Below are 19,585 nucleotides of genomic sequence, written 5' to 3' on the forward strand. Positions count from 1 at the left end.
ATCTCATCATCCACCCCTTCTGAGGTCCCAGAGTTCTTTTCTGATTACCGGGATGTATTCGATGAGCCCAAGTCCAATGCCCTACCTCCGCATAGGGATTGTGATTGTGCTATCGATTTGATTCCTGGTAGTAAGTTTCCTAAGGGTCGACTGTTTAATTTATCTGTACCTGAGCACGCCGCTATGCGGAGTTACGTGAAGGAGTCTTTGGAGAAGGGTCATATTCGCCCGTCATCGTCGCCATTGGGAGCGGGTTTCTTTTTTGTGGCCAAGAAGGATGGTTCGCTGAGACCTTGTATTGATTACCGCCTTCTAAATAAAATTACGGTCAAATTTCAGTACCCCTTGCCGCTGCTGTCTGATTTGTTTGCTCGGATTAAGGGGGCTAGTTGGTTCACCAAGATAGATCTTCGTGGTGCGTATAATCTTGTGCGTATCAAACGGGGCGATGAATGGAAAACAGCATTTAATACGCCCGAAGGCCATTTTGAGTACCTGGTTATGCCATTCGGACTTTCTAATGCTCCATCAGTGTTTCAGTCCTTTATGCATGACATCTTCCGAGAGTACCTGGATAAATTCCTGATTGTATACTTGGATGATAGTTTGGTCTTCTCGGATGATTGGGAGTCTCATGTGAAGCAGGTCAGAATGGTGTTCCAGGTCCTGCGTGCTAATTCTTTGTTTGTGAAGGGGTCAAAGTGTCTCTTTGGTGTTCAGAAGATTTCATTTTTGGGGTTCATTTTTTCTCCTTCTACTATCGAGATGGACCCTGTTAAAGTTCAGGCCATTTATGATTGGACTCAGCCAACATCTCTGAAGAGTCTGCAGAAGTTCCTGGGCTTTGCTAATTTTTATCGTCGCTTCATCGCTAATTTTTCTAGCATTGCTAAACCGTTGACTGATTTAACTAAGAAGGGTGCTTATGTGGTCAATTGGTCTTCTGCTGCTGTGGAAGCTTTTCAGGAGTTGAAGCGTCGTTTTTCTTCTGCCCCTGTGTTGTGCTAACCAGATGTTTCGCTTCCGTTCCAGGTCGAGGTTGATGCTTCCGAAATTGGAGCAGGGGCTGTTTTGTCGCAGAGAAGTTCTGATTGCTCGGTGATGAAACCATGCGCCTTCTTTTCCAGGAAATTTTCGCGTGCTGAGCGAAATTATGATGTTGGCAATCGAGAGTTGCTAGCCATGAAGTGGGCATTCGAGGAGTGGCGTCATTGGCTTGAAGTAGCTAAGCATCGCGTGGTGGTCTTGACCGATCACAAAAACTTGACTTATCTCGAGTCTGCCAAACGGTTGAATCCTAGACAGGCTCGTTGGTCGCTGTTTTTCTCCCGTTTTGACTTTGTGGTTTCGTACCTTCCGGGCTCTAAAAATGTGAAGGCGGATGCCCTGTCTAGGAGTTTTGTGCCCGATTCTCCGGGTTTGTCTGAACCGGCAGGTATTCTCAAAGAGGGGGTAATTTTGTCTGCCATCTCCCCTGATTTGCGGCGGGTACTGCAAAAATTTCAGGCTAATAGACCTGACCGTTGCCCAGCGGAGAAACTGTTTGTCCCTGATAAGTGGACGAATAAAGTTATCTCTGAGGTTCATTGTTCGGTGTTGGCTGGTCATCCTGGAATCTTTGGTACCCGAGATTTGGTGGCTAGATCCTTTTGGTGGCCGTCTCTGTCGCGGGATGTGCGTTCTTTTGTGCAGTCCTGTGGGATTTGTGCTCGGGCTAAGCCCTGCTGTTCTCGTGCCAGTGGGTTGCTTTTGCCCTTGCCGGTCCCGAAGAGGCCTTGGACACATATCTCTATGGATTTTATTTCGGATCTCCCCGTCTCTCAAAGAATGTCGGTCATTTGGGTGGTTTGTGATCGCTTCCCTAAGATGGTCCATCTGGTGCCCTTGTCTAAATTGCCTTCCTCCTCTGATTTGGTGCCATTGTTTTTTCAGCATGTGGTTCGTTTACATGGCATTCCAGAGAACATCGTTTCTGACAGAGGTTCCCAGTTTGTTTCGAGGTTTTGGCGAGCCTTTTGTGCTAGGATGGGCATTGATTTGTCTTTTTCCTCGGCTTTCCATCCTCAGACAAATGGCCAGACTGAACGAACCAATCAGACCTTGGAAACATATCTGAGATGTTTTGTTTCTGCTGATCAGGATGATTGGGTGTCCTTTTTGCCTTTGGCTGAGTTCGCCCTTAATAATCGGGCCAGCTCGGCTACTTTGGTTTCGCCGTTTTTCTGCAATTCTGGGTTCCACCCTCGTTTCTCTTCAGGGCAGGTTGAGTCTTCGGACTGTCCTGGTGTGGATACTGTGGTGGATAGGTTGCAGCAGATTTGGACTCATGTAGTGGACAATTTGACTTTGTCCTAGGAGAAGGCTCAACGTTTCGCTAACCGCAGGCGCTGTGTGGGTCCCCGACTTCGTGTTGGGGATTTGGTTTGGTTGTCATCTCGTTATATTCCTATGAAGGTTTCCTCTCCTAAATTTAAGCCTCGTTTCATTGGTCCATATAGGATTTCTGAGGTTCTTAATCCTGTGTCTTTTCGTTTGACTCTTCCGGATTCTTTTTCCATCCATAACATTTTCCATAGGTCATTGTTGCGGAGATACCTGGCACCTGTGGTTCCATCTATTGATCCTCCTGCTCCGGTTTTGGTTGAAGGGGAATTGGAGTATATTGTGGAGAAGATTTTGGATTCTCGTGTTTCGAGACGGAAACTCCAGTATCTGGTTAAGTGGAAAGGTTATGGTCAGGAAGATAATTCCTGGGTCTTTGCCTCTGAAGTCCATGCTGCCGATCTGGTTCGTGCCTTTCATGTGGCTCATCCTGGTCGGCCTGGGGGCTCTGGTGAGGGTTCGGTGACCCCTCCTCAAGGGGGGGTACTGTTGTGAATTCTGTGGCCAAGCTCCCTCCTGTGGTCGTGAGTGGTACTGCGGCTGGTTCTGTCTATAAGCTTCCTTTGGTGGATGAGAGTGGTACTGCGGCTTCTGAGTTTCCTTCCTCAGGTGATGAGGTTAAGTCATTAGGTGCTGCTCTATTTAACTCCACCTGGTGCTTTGATCCTGGCCTCCAGTCAATGTTCTAGTATTGGTCTTGCTTCCTCCTGGATCGTTCCTGTGGCCTCTCTATCCTGCATAAGCTAAGTTCTGCTTGTGTTATTTTTGTTTGCTATATTTTCTGTCCAGCTTGCTATATTGGGTTTTTATTGCTTGCTGGAAGCTCTGAGACGCAGAGGGAGCACCTCCGTACCGTTAGTCGGTGCGGAGGGTCTTTTTGCCCCTCTGCGTGGTTGTTTGTAGGTTTTTGTGTTGACCGCAAAGCTATCTTTCCTATCCTCGGTCTATTCAGTAAGTCGGGCCTCACTTTGCTAAATCTATTTCATCTCTGTGTTTGTATTTCATCTTTACTCACAGTCATTATATGTGGGGGGCTGCCTTTTCCTTTGGGCTATTTCTCTGAGGCAAGGTAGGCTTATTTTTCTATCTTCAGGGCTAGTTAGTTTCTCAGGCTGTGCCGAGTTGCATAGGGAGCGTTAGGCGCAATCCACGGCTACCTCTAGTGTGGTGTGTTAGGATTAGGGATTGCTGTCAGCAGAGTTTCCACGTCTCAGAGCTCGTCCTATGATTTTGGTAAATGTCAGGTCACCTTGTGTGCTCTGAACTTCAAGGTCCATTGTGGTTCTGAATTACCTGTTCATAACAACCACCGTAATGTTACCAAATAATACCACTATAATGTTCCCAAATAATACCACCATAATGTTCCCAAATGATACCACTATAATGTTCCCAAAAAATACCACCATAATGTTCCCAAATAATACCACCATAATGATCATAAATAAAACCATCATAATGTTCCCAAATAATACCACCATGATGTTCCCAAATAATACCACTATAATGTTCCCAAATAATACCACCATAATGTTCCCAAATAATACCACCATAATGTTCCCAAATAATACCACCATAATAATCACAAATAATACCACCATAATGTTCCCAAATAATACCACCATAATGTTCCCAAACAATACCACCATAATGTTCCCAAATAATACCACCATAATGTTCCCAAATAATACCATTATAATGTTCCCAAATAATACCACCATAATGTTCCCAAACAATACCACCATAATGTTCCCAAATAATACCACCATAATAATCACAAATAATACCACCATAATGTTCCCAAATAATACCACCATAATGTTCCCAAACAATACCACCATAATGTTCCCAAATAATACCACCATAATGTTCCCAAATAATACCATTATAATGTTCCCAAATAATACCACCATAATGTTCCCAAACAATACCACCATAATGTTCCCAAATAATACCACCATAATAATCACAAATAATACCACCATAATGTTCCCAAATAATACCACCATAATGTTCCCAAACAATACCACCATAATGTTCCCAAATAACACCACCTGTTATGATACGGTGGTCTAGGAGCAACATGGGATGAGCTCTGAAGGAAGTGGTAACTGTACTGACCGCAGTCCCTAAGCTCAACACAACACTAGAAGTAGCCGTGGGATGCTCCTAACTCTCCCTAGGCACCTCGTCACAGCCTAAGAGCTAACTACCCCTAAAGATAGAAGCAGGAAAGCTATCTTGCCTCAGAGAAAATCCCCAAAGGATAGATTAGCCCCCCACAAATAATGACTGTGAGTGGAGAGGGAAAAGACATACACAGAATGAAACCAGGATGAGCACAGGAGGCCAGTATAGCTAAATAGATAGGACAGGATGGAATACTGTGCGGTCAGTATAAAACACTACAAAAATCCACGCAGAGTTTACAAAAAATCTCCACATCTGACTAAAGGTGTGGAGGGTAAATCTGCTTCCCAGAGCTTCCAGCAAGACAGAATTAATTCATACTGATAAGCTGGACAAACATAGAAAGCACAGAACGGATAAGTCCACAATCTGTGGACAGAAAAGAGCAAGCAAAAACTTAGCTTTGCTGAACTGGTCAGGATAACAGGGAAATCCAAAGAGATGTGAATGCAACCAGGAACCATTTACAAGTGGCACTGGCTGAAGGAAAGAGCCAGGCCTAAATAGCCGAGCAGAAGAGACGATCAGTGGAGGCAGCTGCTGACAACTAACTCCAAGGAGCAGCCATACCACTTGAAACCACAAGAGGGAGCCCAAGAGCAGAACTCACAAAAGTGCCACTTACAACCACCGGAGGGAGCCCAAGAGCGGAATTCACAACAAAACCCCCCCTTGAGGAGGGGGTCACCGAACCCTCACCAGAGCCCCCAGGCTGATCAGGACGAGCCAAGTGAAAAGCACCAACCAAATCGGTGGCATGGACATCGGAGGCAACAACCCAAGAATTATCCTCCTGGCCATAACCCTTCCACTTGACAAGATACTGGAGCAAGCACCTCGAAAAACGAGAATCCAAAATCTTCTCAACCTCATATTCCAACTCTCCCTCAACCAACACCGGGGCAGGAGGGTCAACCGAGGGAACAACGGGCACCACATATCTCCGCAACAAAGATCTATGGAAAACATTATGAATGGCAAAAGAGGCTGGAAGAGCCAAACGAAAAGACACCGGATTAATAATTTCAGAAATTTTATAAGGACCAATAAACCGAGGCTTAAACTTAGGGGAAGAAACCTTCATAGGAACATGACGAGAAGACAACCAAACCAAATCCCCCACACGAAGCCGGGGACCAACACACCGACGGCGGTTAGCAAAACGTTGAGCCCTTTCCTGAGACAACGTCAAATTGTCCACCACATGAGTCCAAATCTGCTGCAGCCTGTCCACCACAGAAACAACACCAGGACAATCAGAAGGCTCAACCTGCCCAGAAGAAAAACGAGGATGAAAACCAAAATTACAAAAGAAAGGTGAAACCAAAGTAGCCGAACTAGCCCGATTATTAAGGGCAAACTCGGCCAACGGCAAGAAAGACACCCAATCATCCTGATCAGCAGACACAAAGCATCTCAAATAGGTTTCCAAGGTCTAATTAGTTAGCTCAGTTTGGCCATTTGTCTGAGGATGAAACGCCGAAGAAAAAGACAAATCAATGCCCATCCTAGCACAAAAGGCCCGCCAAAACCTAGAGACAAACTGAGAACCTCTGTCAGACACAATATTCTCCGGAATGCTATGCAAACGAACCACATGCTGAAAAAACAATGGAAACAGATCTGAGGATTAAGGCAACTTAGGCAAAGGTACCAGATGGACCATTTTAGAGAACCGGTCACAAACAACCCAGATAACAGACATCTTCTGGGAAACAGGAAGATCCGAAATAAAATCCATGGAAATATGCGTCCAGGGCCTCTCAGGGACCGGCAAAGGCAAAAGCAACCCACTAGCGCGGGAACAGCAAGGCTTGGCCCGGGCGCAAGTCCCACAGGACTGCACAAAAGCACGCACATCGCGAGACAAGGAAGGCCACCAAAAGGACATAGCAACCAAATCTCTGGTACCAAAAATCCCAGGATGACCAGCCAACACTGAACAATGAACCTCAGAAATAACCTTACTTGTCCATCTATCAGGAACAAACAGCTTCCCCACTGGACAGCGGTCAGGCCTATCAGCCTGAAATTCCTGAAGCTCCCGCCGCAAATCAGGGGAGATAGCAGAAAGAATCTCCCCCTCCTTAAGAATGCCAACCGGCTCAAGGACTCCAGGAGATTCAGGCGAAAAACTCCTAGAGAGGGCATCAGCCTTAACATTCTTAGATCCCGGAAAATACGAGACCACAAAATCAAAACGGGAGAAAAACAGGGACCATCGAGCTTGTCTAGGATTCAGCCGCTTGGCCGACTCGAGGTAAATCAGATTCTTATGATCGGTCAGGACCACAACACGGTGTTTAGCTCCCTCAAGCCAATGTCGCCACTCCTCAAACGCCCACTTCATAGCCAACAACTCCCGATTGCCGACATCATAATTGCGTTCCGCAGGCGAAAACTTTCTGGAAAAAAAAGCACACGGTTTCATCAAAGAACCATCAGACTCCCTCTGAGACAAAACGGCCCCTGCCCCAATCTCAGAAGCGTCGACCTCAACCTGAAAAGGAAGAGAAACATCCGGCTGACGCAAGACAGGGGCAGAAGTAAATCGGCGTTTAAGCTCCTGAAAGGCCTCAGAGGACCAATTCGTCACATCAGCGCCTTTCTTCGTCAAATCAGTAAGGGGCTTAACCACACTGGAAAAGTTGGCAATGAAACGGCGATAGAAATTAGCAAAGCCCAAAAATTTTTGAAGGCCCTTCACAGATGTGGGTTGGATCCAGTCATGAATAGCTTGGACCTTAACAGGATCCATTTCTATAGACGAGGGAGAAAAAATAAAACCCAAAAAAGAGACCTTCTGAACTCCGAATAGGCACTTAGACCCCTTCACAAACAAAGCATTATCACGAAGGATCTGGAACACCATCCTGACCTGCTTCACATGAGACTCCCAATCATCGGAAAAGATCAAAATATCATCCAAATATACGACCATGAATTTATCAAGATACCGTAGTTGCGGAAAATATCATGCATGAAAGACTGGAACACAGATGGAGCATTAGAGAGCCCAAATGGCATCACAAGGTATTCAAAATGGCCTTCGGGCGTATTAAATGCAGTTTTCCATTCGTCACCCTGTTTAATACGAACAAGATTATATGCCCCTCGGAGGTCAATCTTAGTAAACCAACTAGCCCCCTTAATCTGAGCAAACAAATCAGTAAGCAAAGGCAAGGGGTATTGGAATTTGACCGTGATCTTATTAAGAAGACGATAATCAATACAGGGTCTCAAGGAGCCATCCTTCTTAGCAACAAAAAAGAAACCCGCTCCCAATGGTGACGAAGAGGGCCAAATATGCCCCTTCTCCAAAGACTCCTTAACATAACTCCGCATGGCGGCATGCTCTGGCACAGACAGATTGAAAAGTCGGCCCTTAGGGAACTTGCAACCAGGAATCAAGTTAATAGCACAATCACAGTCCCTATGTGGAGGAAGGGAACTGGACTTGGGCTCATCAAATACATCCTGGAAATCCGACAAAAACTCAGGGACCTCAGAAGAGGGGGAAGAGGAAATTGACATCAAAGGAACGTCACTATGTACCCCTTGACAACCCCAACTAGTCACCGACATAGTTTTCCAATCCAGCACCGGATTATGTTCCTGTAACCATGGAAAACCCAGAACAACAACATCATGCAGGTTATGCAACACCAGGAAACGGCAATCTTCCTGATGTGCTGGAGCCATGTACATAGTCATCTGTGTCCAGTACTGAGGTTTATCCTTGGCCAAGGGTGTAGCATCAATGCCTCTCAAAGGAATAGGGCTCTGCTAAGGCTGCAAGGAAAAACCACAGCGCCTGGCGAATTCTAAGTCCATTAAGTTCAGGGCAGCGCCTGAATCCACAAATGCCCATGACAGAAAAGGACGACAATGAGCAAATCAGGGTCACAGATAAGAGAAATTTAGGCTGTATAGTACTAATGATAACAGACCTAGCGACTCTCTTAGTACGCTTAGTTCAATCAGAGATAACATGAGCAGAATCACCACAGTAAAAACACAGCCTATTCTGACGTGTGAATTCCTGCCGTTCTGTTCTAGTCAAAATCCTATCACATTGCATAGGTTCAGGACTCTGCTCAGAGGATACTGCCATATGGTGCACAGTTTTGCGCTCGCGCAGACGCCGATCAATCTGAATGGCTAGAGACATAGATTCACTCAAACCGGCAGGCGTAGGAAAGCCCACCATAACATCTTTAAGGGCTTCAGAAAGACCTTTTCTGAAAATAGCAGCCAGAGCCTCTTCATTCCATTTAGTGAGCACAGACCATTTTCTAAATTTCTGGCAGTATAACTCTGCCGCTTCCTGACCTTGACACAAGGCCAACAGGGTTTTTTCTGCATGATCCACAGAATTAGGTTCGTCATACAATAATCCGAGCGCTTGAAAAAATGCATCTACATTCAATAATTAAACTAAAGCAATTGTTACCATCCACCTCTCGTGTCTCCCCTTTTCCCCATAGTTTGTAAGCTTGCGAGCAGGGCCCTCACTCCTCCTGGTATCTGTTTTGAACTGTATTTCTGTTATGCTGTAATGTCTATTGTCTGTACAAGTCCCCTCTATAATTTGTAAAGCGCTGCGGAATATGTTGGCGCTATATAAATAAAAATTATTATTATTATTATTATATTATTAATAATGCCGGATCCCCTGTTTCAAGAGAAAAAGCCCAGTCTTGAGGGTCACCATGCAGCAAGGTTATGATGATTTTTACTTGCTGAATGGGATCACCAGAAGAACGGGGTTTCAAAGCAAAAAACAATTTGCAGTTATTTTTAAAGTTCAAAAACTTGGATCTGTCCCCAAAAAACAAATCAGGAGTAGGAATTCTAGGCTCTAAAGCCGGAGTCTGGACAACATAGTCCTGGATACTCTGTACTCTTGCAGCAAGTTGATCCACACGAGAAAACAAACCCTGAATATCCATGCCAAAGCATATATCCTGAACCCCCCAGATATCAAGAGGAAAAAAAAGACAAACCAGAGCACAGAAAAAAAAATGGTTCAGAACTTTCTTTTCCTTCTTTTGAGATGCATTTAATTCATTTTTGGCCACTTGTACTGTTATGATACGGTGGTCTAGGAGCAACATGGGACGAGCTCTGAAGGAAGTGGTAACTGTACTGACCGCAGTCCCTAAGCTCAACACAACACTAGAAGTAGCCGTGCGATGCTCCTAGCTCTCCCTAGGCACCTCGTCACAGCCTAAGAGCTAACTACCCCTAAAGATAGAAGCAGGAAAGCTATCTTGCCTCAGAGAAAATCCCCAAAGGATAGATTAGCCCCCCACAAATAATGACTGTGAGTGGAGAGGGAAAAGACATACACAGAATGAAACCAGGATGAGCACAGGAGGCCAGTCTAGCTAAATAGATAGGACAGGATGGAATACTGTGCGGTCAGTATAAAACACTACAAAAATCCACGCAGAGTTTACAAAAAATCTCCACACCTGACTAAAGGGGTGGAGGGTAAATCTGCTTCCCAGAGCTTCCAGCAAGACAGAATTAATTCATACTGATAAGCTGGACAAACATAGAAAGCACAGAACGGATAAGTCCACAATCTGTGGACAGAAAAGAGCAAGCAAAAACTTAGCTTTGCTGAACTGGTCAGGATAACAGGGAAATCCAAAGAGATGTGAATGCAACCAGGAACCATTTACAAGTGGCACTGGCTGAAGGAAAGAGCCAGGCCTAAATAGCCGAGCAGAAGAGACGATCAGTGGAGGCAGCTGCTGACAACTAACTCCAAGGAGCAGCCATACCACTTGAAACCACAAGAGGGAGCCCAAGAGCAGAACTCACAAAAGTGCCACTTACAACCACCGGAGGGAGCCCAAGAGCGGAATTCACAACAACCACCATAATGTTCCCAAATAATACCACCATAATGTTCCCAAATAATACCACCATAATGATCACAAATAATACCACCATAATGTTCCCAAATAATACCACCATAATGTTCCCAAATAACACCACCATAATGTTCCCAAATAATACCACCATAATGTTCCCAAATAATACCACCATAATGTTCCCAAATAATACCACCATAATGTTCCCAAATAATACCATCAATGTTCCCAAACAATACCACCATAATGTTCCCAAATAATACCACCATAATGTTCCCAAATAATACCACTATAATGTTCCCAAATAATTTCACCATAATGTTCCCAAATAATACCACCATAATGTTCCCAAAAAATACCACCATAATGTTCCCAAATAATACCACCATAATGTTCCCAAATAATACCACCATAATGTTCCCAAATAATACCACCTTAATGTTCCCAAATAATACCACTATAATGTTCCCAAATAATTTCACCATAATGTTCCCAAATAATACCAGCATAATGTTCCCAAAAAATACCACCATAATGTTCCCAAATAATACCACCATAATGTTCCCAAATAATACCACCTTAATGTTCCCAAATAATACCACTATAATGTTTAAAAAAAATACCACCATAATGTTCCCAAATAATACCACCATAATGTTCCCAAATAATACCACCATAATGTTCCCAAATTATACCACCATAATAGTATAAAATAGAAAAAAGAAGTGGAGCGCACTCACCGGAGTAGAAATGTCACACTTTTATTCGGACATACAGTGTTGCGGCAGGGAGAGATGTGGAGACAAACGGACGACGGCCGTTTCGTGCACACGGCACTTCAAAGGGTCCTGACCAAATAATTTTATTATTACCAAATAATACCACCATAATGTTCGCAAATAATACCACCATAATGTTCCCAAATAATACCACCATAATGTTCGCAAATAATACCACCATAATGTTCCCAAATAATACCACCTTAATGTTCCCAAATAATACCACTATAATGTTTCCAAAAAATACCACCATAATGTTCCCAAATAATACCACCATAATGTTCCCAAATAATACCACCATAATGTTCCCAAATAATACCACCATAATGTTCCCAAATAATACCACCATAATGATCACAAATAATACCACCATGATGTTCCCAAATAATACCACCATAATGTTCCCAAATAATACCACCATAATGTTCCCAAATAATACCACCATAATGTTCCCAAATAATACCACCATAATGTTCCCAAATAATACCACCATAATGTTCCCAAATAATACCACCATAATGTTCCCAAATAATACCACCATAATGTTCCCAAATAATACCACCATAATGTTCCCAAATAATACCACCATAATGATCACAAATAATACCACCATAATGATCACAAATAATACCACCATAATGTTCCCAAATAATACCACTATAATGTTCCCAAAAATACCACTATAATGTTCCCAAATAATACCACTATAATGTTCCCAAATAATACCACTATAATGTTCCCAAATAATACCACCATAATAGTATAAAATAGAAAAAAGAAGTGGAGCGCACTCACCGGAGTATAAATGTCACACTTTTATTCGGACATACAGTGTTGCGGCAGGAAGGGATGTGGAGACAAACGGACGACGGCCGTTTCGTGCACATGGCACTTCAAAGGGTCCTGACCAAATCATTTTATTATTACCAAATAATACCACCATAATGTTCGCAAATAATACCACCATAATATTCCCAAATAATACCACTATACAGTGCAGAAATAATACTGCTGTATTTGTGACCAATTATTGTCGCCTTACATCCCCGAACTAATACAACTATACAATGACCAAATGTCACTATATGGGGTCTAAATAACTCTGCCATACAGCGCCAAAATAATACCACCATAAAGTGTAAAAATAATAATAGGGTAATTTAATGGCAACATAATGTAGCTATAGAGTTTCCAAGTAATACCACTATACAGTTACAATAAAAACCACTGAACAGTACCCAAATACATCTTAAAGGGATGATTACTATAAAATGCATTGCAGAAATAATACTGCTGGACAATGTCCAAATAATGCCACCATACAGCTCCCTAACAAAACAGCTTTACAGTGCCCAAATAATTTTGTTATACAGTGCCCATATAATTCTGTCATACAGTGCCAAAGTAATTATATTATTGTGTTCTCAACTAATATTGTCATACAGTACTGATATAATACCGCCATTGAATGCCAAAATAATACCACCTTAAAGTGCATAAATAATATCGGTGTAAAGTGCCAAAATAATTCCATGATAAATTGCAAAATAATGTTGCCATAAAGTGCCAGAATAATACCATCAAAAAGTGTAAACATAATACCACCATACAATGCCAAAATAATAGCACCAGAAAGTGCAAAAATAATACTGCCGTAAAATGTCAAAATAAACCATGAAGTGCCAAAATAATACTGCTATACAATGCCAAAATAATACAGCCATATAATGCCAAAATAATACAGCCATATAATTCCAAAATAATACCCCTATCTATATATATAATTGTCTAAGGGTTTTTCTGTCTGTCTGTCTGTCTTGGAAATCCTGCGTCTCTGATTGGTCGAGGCCGCCAGGCCTCGACCAATTAGCGACGGGCACAGCATGGCGACGATGATGTCATAAAGGTTGCCTCGACCAATCAGCGACGGGCACAGTCTGCCGCGAATTCGCCTCGACCAATCAGCGACGGGCACAGTATCGACGTAGATGTCATAATGGTTGCCATGGCGACGATGATGTCATAAAGGTTGCCTCGACCAATCAGCGACGGGCACAGTCTGCCGCAAATTCTGGAATCATCATTGTCCATATACTACGGGGACATGCATATTCTAGAATACCCGATGCGTTAGAATCGGGCCACAATCTAGTAAAGAATAAAGTGCAGAAATAATACCGCTATACAATGACAAAATAATACCGCTATAAAGTGCAAAATTTAAGATTAACGTAAACAGAAGTGGAGAACTCCTTTAAGGATTTCTGTTTTCCATCCCAGCAGGAATTCATAGTTATGTGGCTGTATGATGCCCGGGGGGCTGTACGGGCCCCTAGATGGTGACGATTAAGGGCCCTTTTTATCGCTGCTATAATCCATCACACAGCGGCTTTGTCTGTAATGTTTCTGCATCTCACATAATCTGCGGCTCCACTCTGGGGCCCAAGGTAAAACCGAAATGTTCAACTACCACGAAATGCCTTTAATCCGTTACCCAGTAATAAAGGCGTCTGCTAATCCGGCACCGGCACAGGATCACTACAGATGTCACACGTCACTGTCCAGACAAGTCCGGTTAGGAATCGCCTGATGTATCAGCGGAGTCAGAGTCATGGCGGGAAATGTTCCTGATCTACTCACTACCTCTGCTGCTGTCAGGGAACATCGGCGCCTCATCCCGGAGCCGAAACCTCGTCCTCACCAGGGACAATGCTGGAGCCGATACAAGAGCCATCCGCATCATCCATCCATCCATTCACCCACTCGTTTATCCACCCTTCCATCCAACCACACTTTATCCATCCATCCACCCACTCATCCATCCATTCACCCACCCACTCATCCATCCATCCATCCACCCTTTATCCATCCACCCTTTATCCATCCATGCACCCACTCATCCATCCACCCTTCCATCCAACCACACTTTATCCATCCATCCACCCACTCATCCATCCATTCACCCACCCACTCATCCATCCATCCATCCACCCTTTATCCATCCACCCTTTATCCATCCATGCACCCACTCATCCATCCATCCACCCACTCATCCATCCATCCATCCACCCTTTATCCATCCACCCTTTATCCATCCATGCACCCACTCATCCATTCACCCACCCACTCATCCATCCATCCACCCACTCATCCATCCATCCACCCACTCATCCATCCACCCTTTATCCATCCATGCACCCACTCATCCATCCATCCACCCACTCATCCATCCACCCACCTACTCATCCATCCATTCATCCACCCGTCCATCCATCCATCCACCCACTCATCCATCCATCCACCCGTCCATCCATCCATCCACCCACTCATCCATCCACCCACTCATCCATCCATTCACCCACCCACTCATCCATCCACTCACCCACCCACTCATCCATCCATCCATCCACCCACTCATCCATCCATTCACCCACCCACTCATCCATCCACTCACCCACCCACTCATCCATCCATCCACCCACTCATCCATCCATCCACCCACTCATCCATTCACCCACTCACTCATCCATCCATTCACACACCCACTCATCCACCCACCCACTCATCCATCCACCCGCCCACCCACTCATCCATCCACCTACTCATCCATCCATCCATTCACCCACCCACTCATCTATTTACCCACCCACTCATCCACCCACCCACTCATCCATCTACCCACTCACTCATCCATCCATTCATCCATTCCTCCCCAACTCATCGATCCATTCACCCACCCACTCATCCATCCATCCACACACCCACTCATCCATCCACCCACCCACTCATCCATCCACCCACTCATCCATCCATTCACCCACCCACTCATCCATTTACTCACCCACTCATCCATCCACCCACTCATCCATTTACCCACCCACTCATCCATTGACCCACTCATCCATCCACCCACTGAAACATCCATTCACCCATCCACTCATCCATTCACCCACCCACTCATCCATCCACCCATCCACTCACCCACCCACTCATCCATCCATCCATCCACCCACCCACTCATCCATCCACCCACTCACTCATCCATCTATCCACCCACTCATCCATCCATCCATCCACACACCCACTCATCCATCCACCCACTGATACATCCATTCACCCATCCACTCATCCATTCAACGACCCACTCATCCATCCACCTTCCACTCACCCACCCACTCATCCATCCATCCATCCACCCACCCACTCATCCATCTATCCACCCACTCATCCATCCACACACCCACTCATCCATCCACCCACCCACTCATCCATCCACCCACTCATCCATCTATCCACCCACTCATCCATCCATTCACCCATCCACTCATCCATCCACTCACCCACCCACTCATCCATCCATCCATCCACCCACCCACTCATCCATCCACCCACTCATCCATCTATCCACCCACTCATCCATCCACACACCCACTCATCCATCCACCCACTGATACATCCATTCACCCATCCACTCATCCATTCACCCACCCACTCATCCATCCACCATCCACTCACCCACCCACTCATCCATCCACCCACTCATCCATACACTCATCCATCTATCCACCCACTCATCCATCCATCCACCCACTCATCCATTTACCCACCCACTCATCCATTTACCCACCCACTCATCTATCCACCCACCCACTCATCCATCCACCCACTCATCCATTTACCCACCCACTCATCCATTTACCCACCCACTTATCCATCCACCCACTCATCCATCCACCCACCCACTCATCCATCCACCCAGTCATCCACTTACCCACCCACTCATCCATTCACCCACTCATCTATCCACCCACTCATCCATTTACCCACCCACTCATCCATTGACCCACTCATCCATCCACCCAGATACATCCATTCACCCACCCACTCATCAATTCACTCACCCACTCATCCATCCATCCATTCACCCACCCACTCATCCATCCATTCACCCACTCACTCATCCATCCATTCACCCACCCACTCATCCACCCACTCATCCATCCATCCACACACCCACTCATCCATCCACCCACCCACTCATCCATCCACCCACTCATCCATCCATCCACCCACTCATCCATCCATCCACCCACTCAGCCATCCATCCACTCATCCATCCGTTCACCCACGCATCCATCCGTCCACCCACCCATGCACTCACCCACCCACCAATCCATTCACCCACCAACTCATCCATTCACTCAGCCGTCCATCCACCCACCCATCCATCATCTATTCACCTAACCACTCGTCCGTCCATCCATCCATTCACCCACCCACTCATCCTTCAATCCATTCACCCACCCACCCTCTCATCCACTCATCCACAGTTCCATCCATCTGGCACATCTGATTGTGGCGTCACATATTATCAGTACTTTATTTAAAGGGGCAGTTCCATCAGAAAGGGATAGTTCCATAGAGGAAAGCAGGTGAAATTCCTTTTCATCTCCAGCTTTTTAGCAAGGATTTATCACAGAATCCACTGATATTTGGATTTGTTCATATTTCCCTCCAACTTCACTAAAGCCCCAGTTCCAGCTGCCAAAACACAGCCTCAAAGCACAATGCTGCCTCCACCATGCCTCACTGTGGGTATGGTGTTTTTCTGGTGATGCGCGGTGCTGGCTTTACGCCTCTGGGAATTATGGCCGATAGTACAACCTTGGTCTCATCAGATGTAACATGTTACCCACTTGCTTTTGGCAGCTGTTTGGTAACACACAGCCGGGTTTGGATGCTTTTCTTTCTTGCCCTCCTCCCCACAGGCCGCACATAATGCAGGACACAACCAGGATCGACCATAAATTCCTGCAGCTCCTTTATTGTTACCGGCGGCTCTCGGCGGCCTCTGGCGCTGTCGGCTGTTTATGACTTCCCTGTGACGGACCACCACATCCCCAGTTATAAGAGGGTGCTCACACTTATGCAACCACACCGGTTCTGTTCCAACGTCTCTCTTTGGATCTGTGCAGATTATGGCCGACATTAATGGTGGGAAAAGTTATGAAATTATTCTTACATGACAAAAAAGAGACCTTGTAACGGGGGGCGTGTAGACTTTTTGTATCCAATGTAGCAGAGCTGAGTGTGTCACTGACTGGACACAATTGACATGAAACTGTATTGTTTGTGGTTTACATGGGACGGCAGTTCAAATGTCTCCCATTAGGGCAGTATATCAGCTGTGATTTTACATAGGACTGCGTGTAGGGTGGTGAAGAATGATGCAGGCATGGCCACAGTCACTTAGCAGAGCGGAGTTTGTCATGTCACACCGCATTATAATACGTTAGGAGTGGTTTACATAGGACTGCAGTTAAAACAACTCCATCCAAATATTACTTCAGTGTATGTAGATGTAGCAGAGCTGGTCTCATGACCACTTCACACTACATCTGTGGTTTTACATAGGACTGCAGGCAGACCTACCTCATTTTACACCACAGACTAGAGCTAGGTCTTGTTGCGTAGCCTTACATGGGGCTGCAGCTTTATCTCAGAGAGCACAGAAGGGACCCCGGTGACACAAGAGGAGGAGGCGGCCGCCCAGTACCGGCACCGGCCGCAGGCTCAGCCCCGGCCGCAGGCTCAGCCCCTAAACCGGGGAGGATTACACGGGAGGAGCCGGGGGCGGCGCAGGGTTCGCTGCCAGCACTGACGACGCTCCCGTCAGGGGCAGAGACACTCGGGGCAGAACCGACGGCGGCGAAACATAAGGAGACCGGGAGCAGCTGGAGGAGGGAGCCGGCGGAGGGGAGCCGGCACCGGGCAGGGAGAGCACCGCCGGCGGAGGGGAGCCGGCACCGGGCAGGGAGAGCACCGCCGGCGGAGGGGAGCCGGCACCGGAGACACCGGACTGCACCCCACAAATCCCTGCAGCCCGGACATGGGGGAGCCGGGGCAGGACGCAGCCCGGGGTCCTGCGGGGAGATTCGGGGAGGGATGGATGCCCCCTGCTGCCGCGGACAGGTAACAGCGAGCGCTCTGTGTACTGTATATATAGCCTCAGTATAGCGCTCTGTGTACTGTATATTATCCCCTCGGTATAGCGCTCTGTGTACTGTATATATAGCCTCAGTATAGCGCTCTGTATACTGTATATTATCCCCTCGGTATAGCGCTCTGTATACTGTATAATATCCCCTCGGTATAGCGCTCTGTATACTGTATATTATCCCCTCGGTATAGTGCTCTGTATACTGTATATTATCCCCTCGGTATAGCGCTCTGTATACTGTATAATATCCCCTCGGTATAGCGCTCTGTGTACTGTATATATAGCCTCAGTATAGCGCTCTGTATACTGTATAATATCCCCTCGGTATTACGCTCTGTATACTGTATATTATCCCCTCGGTATAGTGCTCTGTATACTGTATATTATCCCCTCGGTATAGCGCTCTGTATACTGTATATATACCCTCGGTATAGTGCTCTGTATACTGTAATATCCCCTCGGTATAGTGCTCTGTATACTGTATAATATCCCCTCGGTATAGTGCTCTGTATACTGTATAATATCCCCTCGGTATAGTGCTCTGTATACTGTATAATATCCCCTCGGTATAGTGCTCTGTATACTGTATAATATCCCCTCGGTATAGTGCTCTGTATACTGTATAATATCCCCTCGGTATAGCGCTCTGTATACTGTATAATATCCCCTCGGTATAGCGCTCTGTATACTGTATAATATCCCCTCGGTATTACGCTCTGTATACTGTATATTATCCCCTCGGTATAGCGCTCTGTGTACTGTATAATATCCTCTCGGTATAGCACTCTGTATACTGTATAATATCCCCTCGGTATAGCGCTCTGTATACTGTATATATAGCCTCAGTATAGCGCTCTGTATACTGTATAATATCCTCTCGGTATAGCACTCTGTATACTGTATAATATCCCCTCGGTATAGCGCTCTGTATACTGTATATTATCCCCTCGGTATAGCGCTCTGTATACTGTATAATATCCCCTCGGTATAGCGCTCTGTATACTGTATAATATATCCCCTCGGTATAGCGCTCTGTATACTGTATAATATCCCCTCGGTATAGCGCTCTGTATACTGTATAATATCCCCTCGGTATAGCGCTCTGTATACTGTATAATATCCCCTCGGTATAGCGCTCTGCTGGGGGGCTGCAGATGGAGGGGAGCTGGACCGCTGTGATATATCAGATGGAGACACAAAATCCACAGTGCACGGACACAGATGCGGGAGGGGGTGTATATATATATATATATATATATATATATATATATATATATATATATATATATAGCCAGTGTAATTAGTGTGTGTACTGTGTGTGTGTGTGTGTGTGTATACTGTATGTGTAT

At 45.6% G+C, this 19,585-nt stretch overlaps 1 protein-coding gene across 1 annotated transcript in view; it reads left to right on the top strand.

Moving 5' to 3' along the window:
- The first annotated feature begins 18,027 nt into the window (after positions 1–18,027).
- The window catches only part of PRLR (prolactin receptor), a 31,973-nt gene continuing 30,415 nt past the window's right edge, over positions 18,028–19,585 (top strand). Inside the window, exon 1 of the mRNA XM_069745963.1 lies at positions 18,028–18,208. The gene's annotated coding sequence lies outside the window, so the exon portion shown is untranslated. The remainder of the gene's footprint in view (positions 18,209–19,585) is intronic.

Source organism: Ranitomeya imitator, chromosome 1, assembly GCF_032444005.1.
Source record: "Ranitomeya imitator isolate aRanImi1 chromosome 1, aRanImi1.pri, whole genome shotgun sequence".
NCBI lineage: Eukaryota > Metazoa > Chordata > Amphibia > Anura > Dendrobatidae > Ranitomeya > Ranitomeya imitator.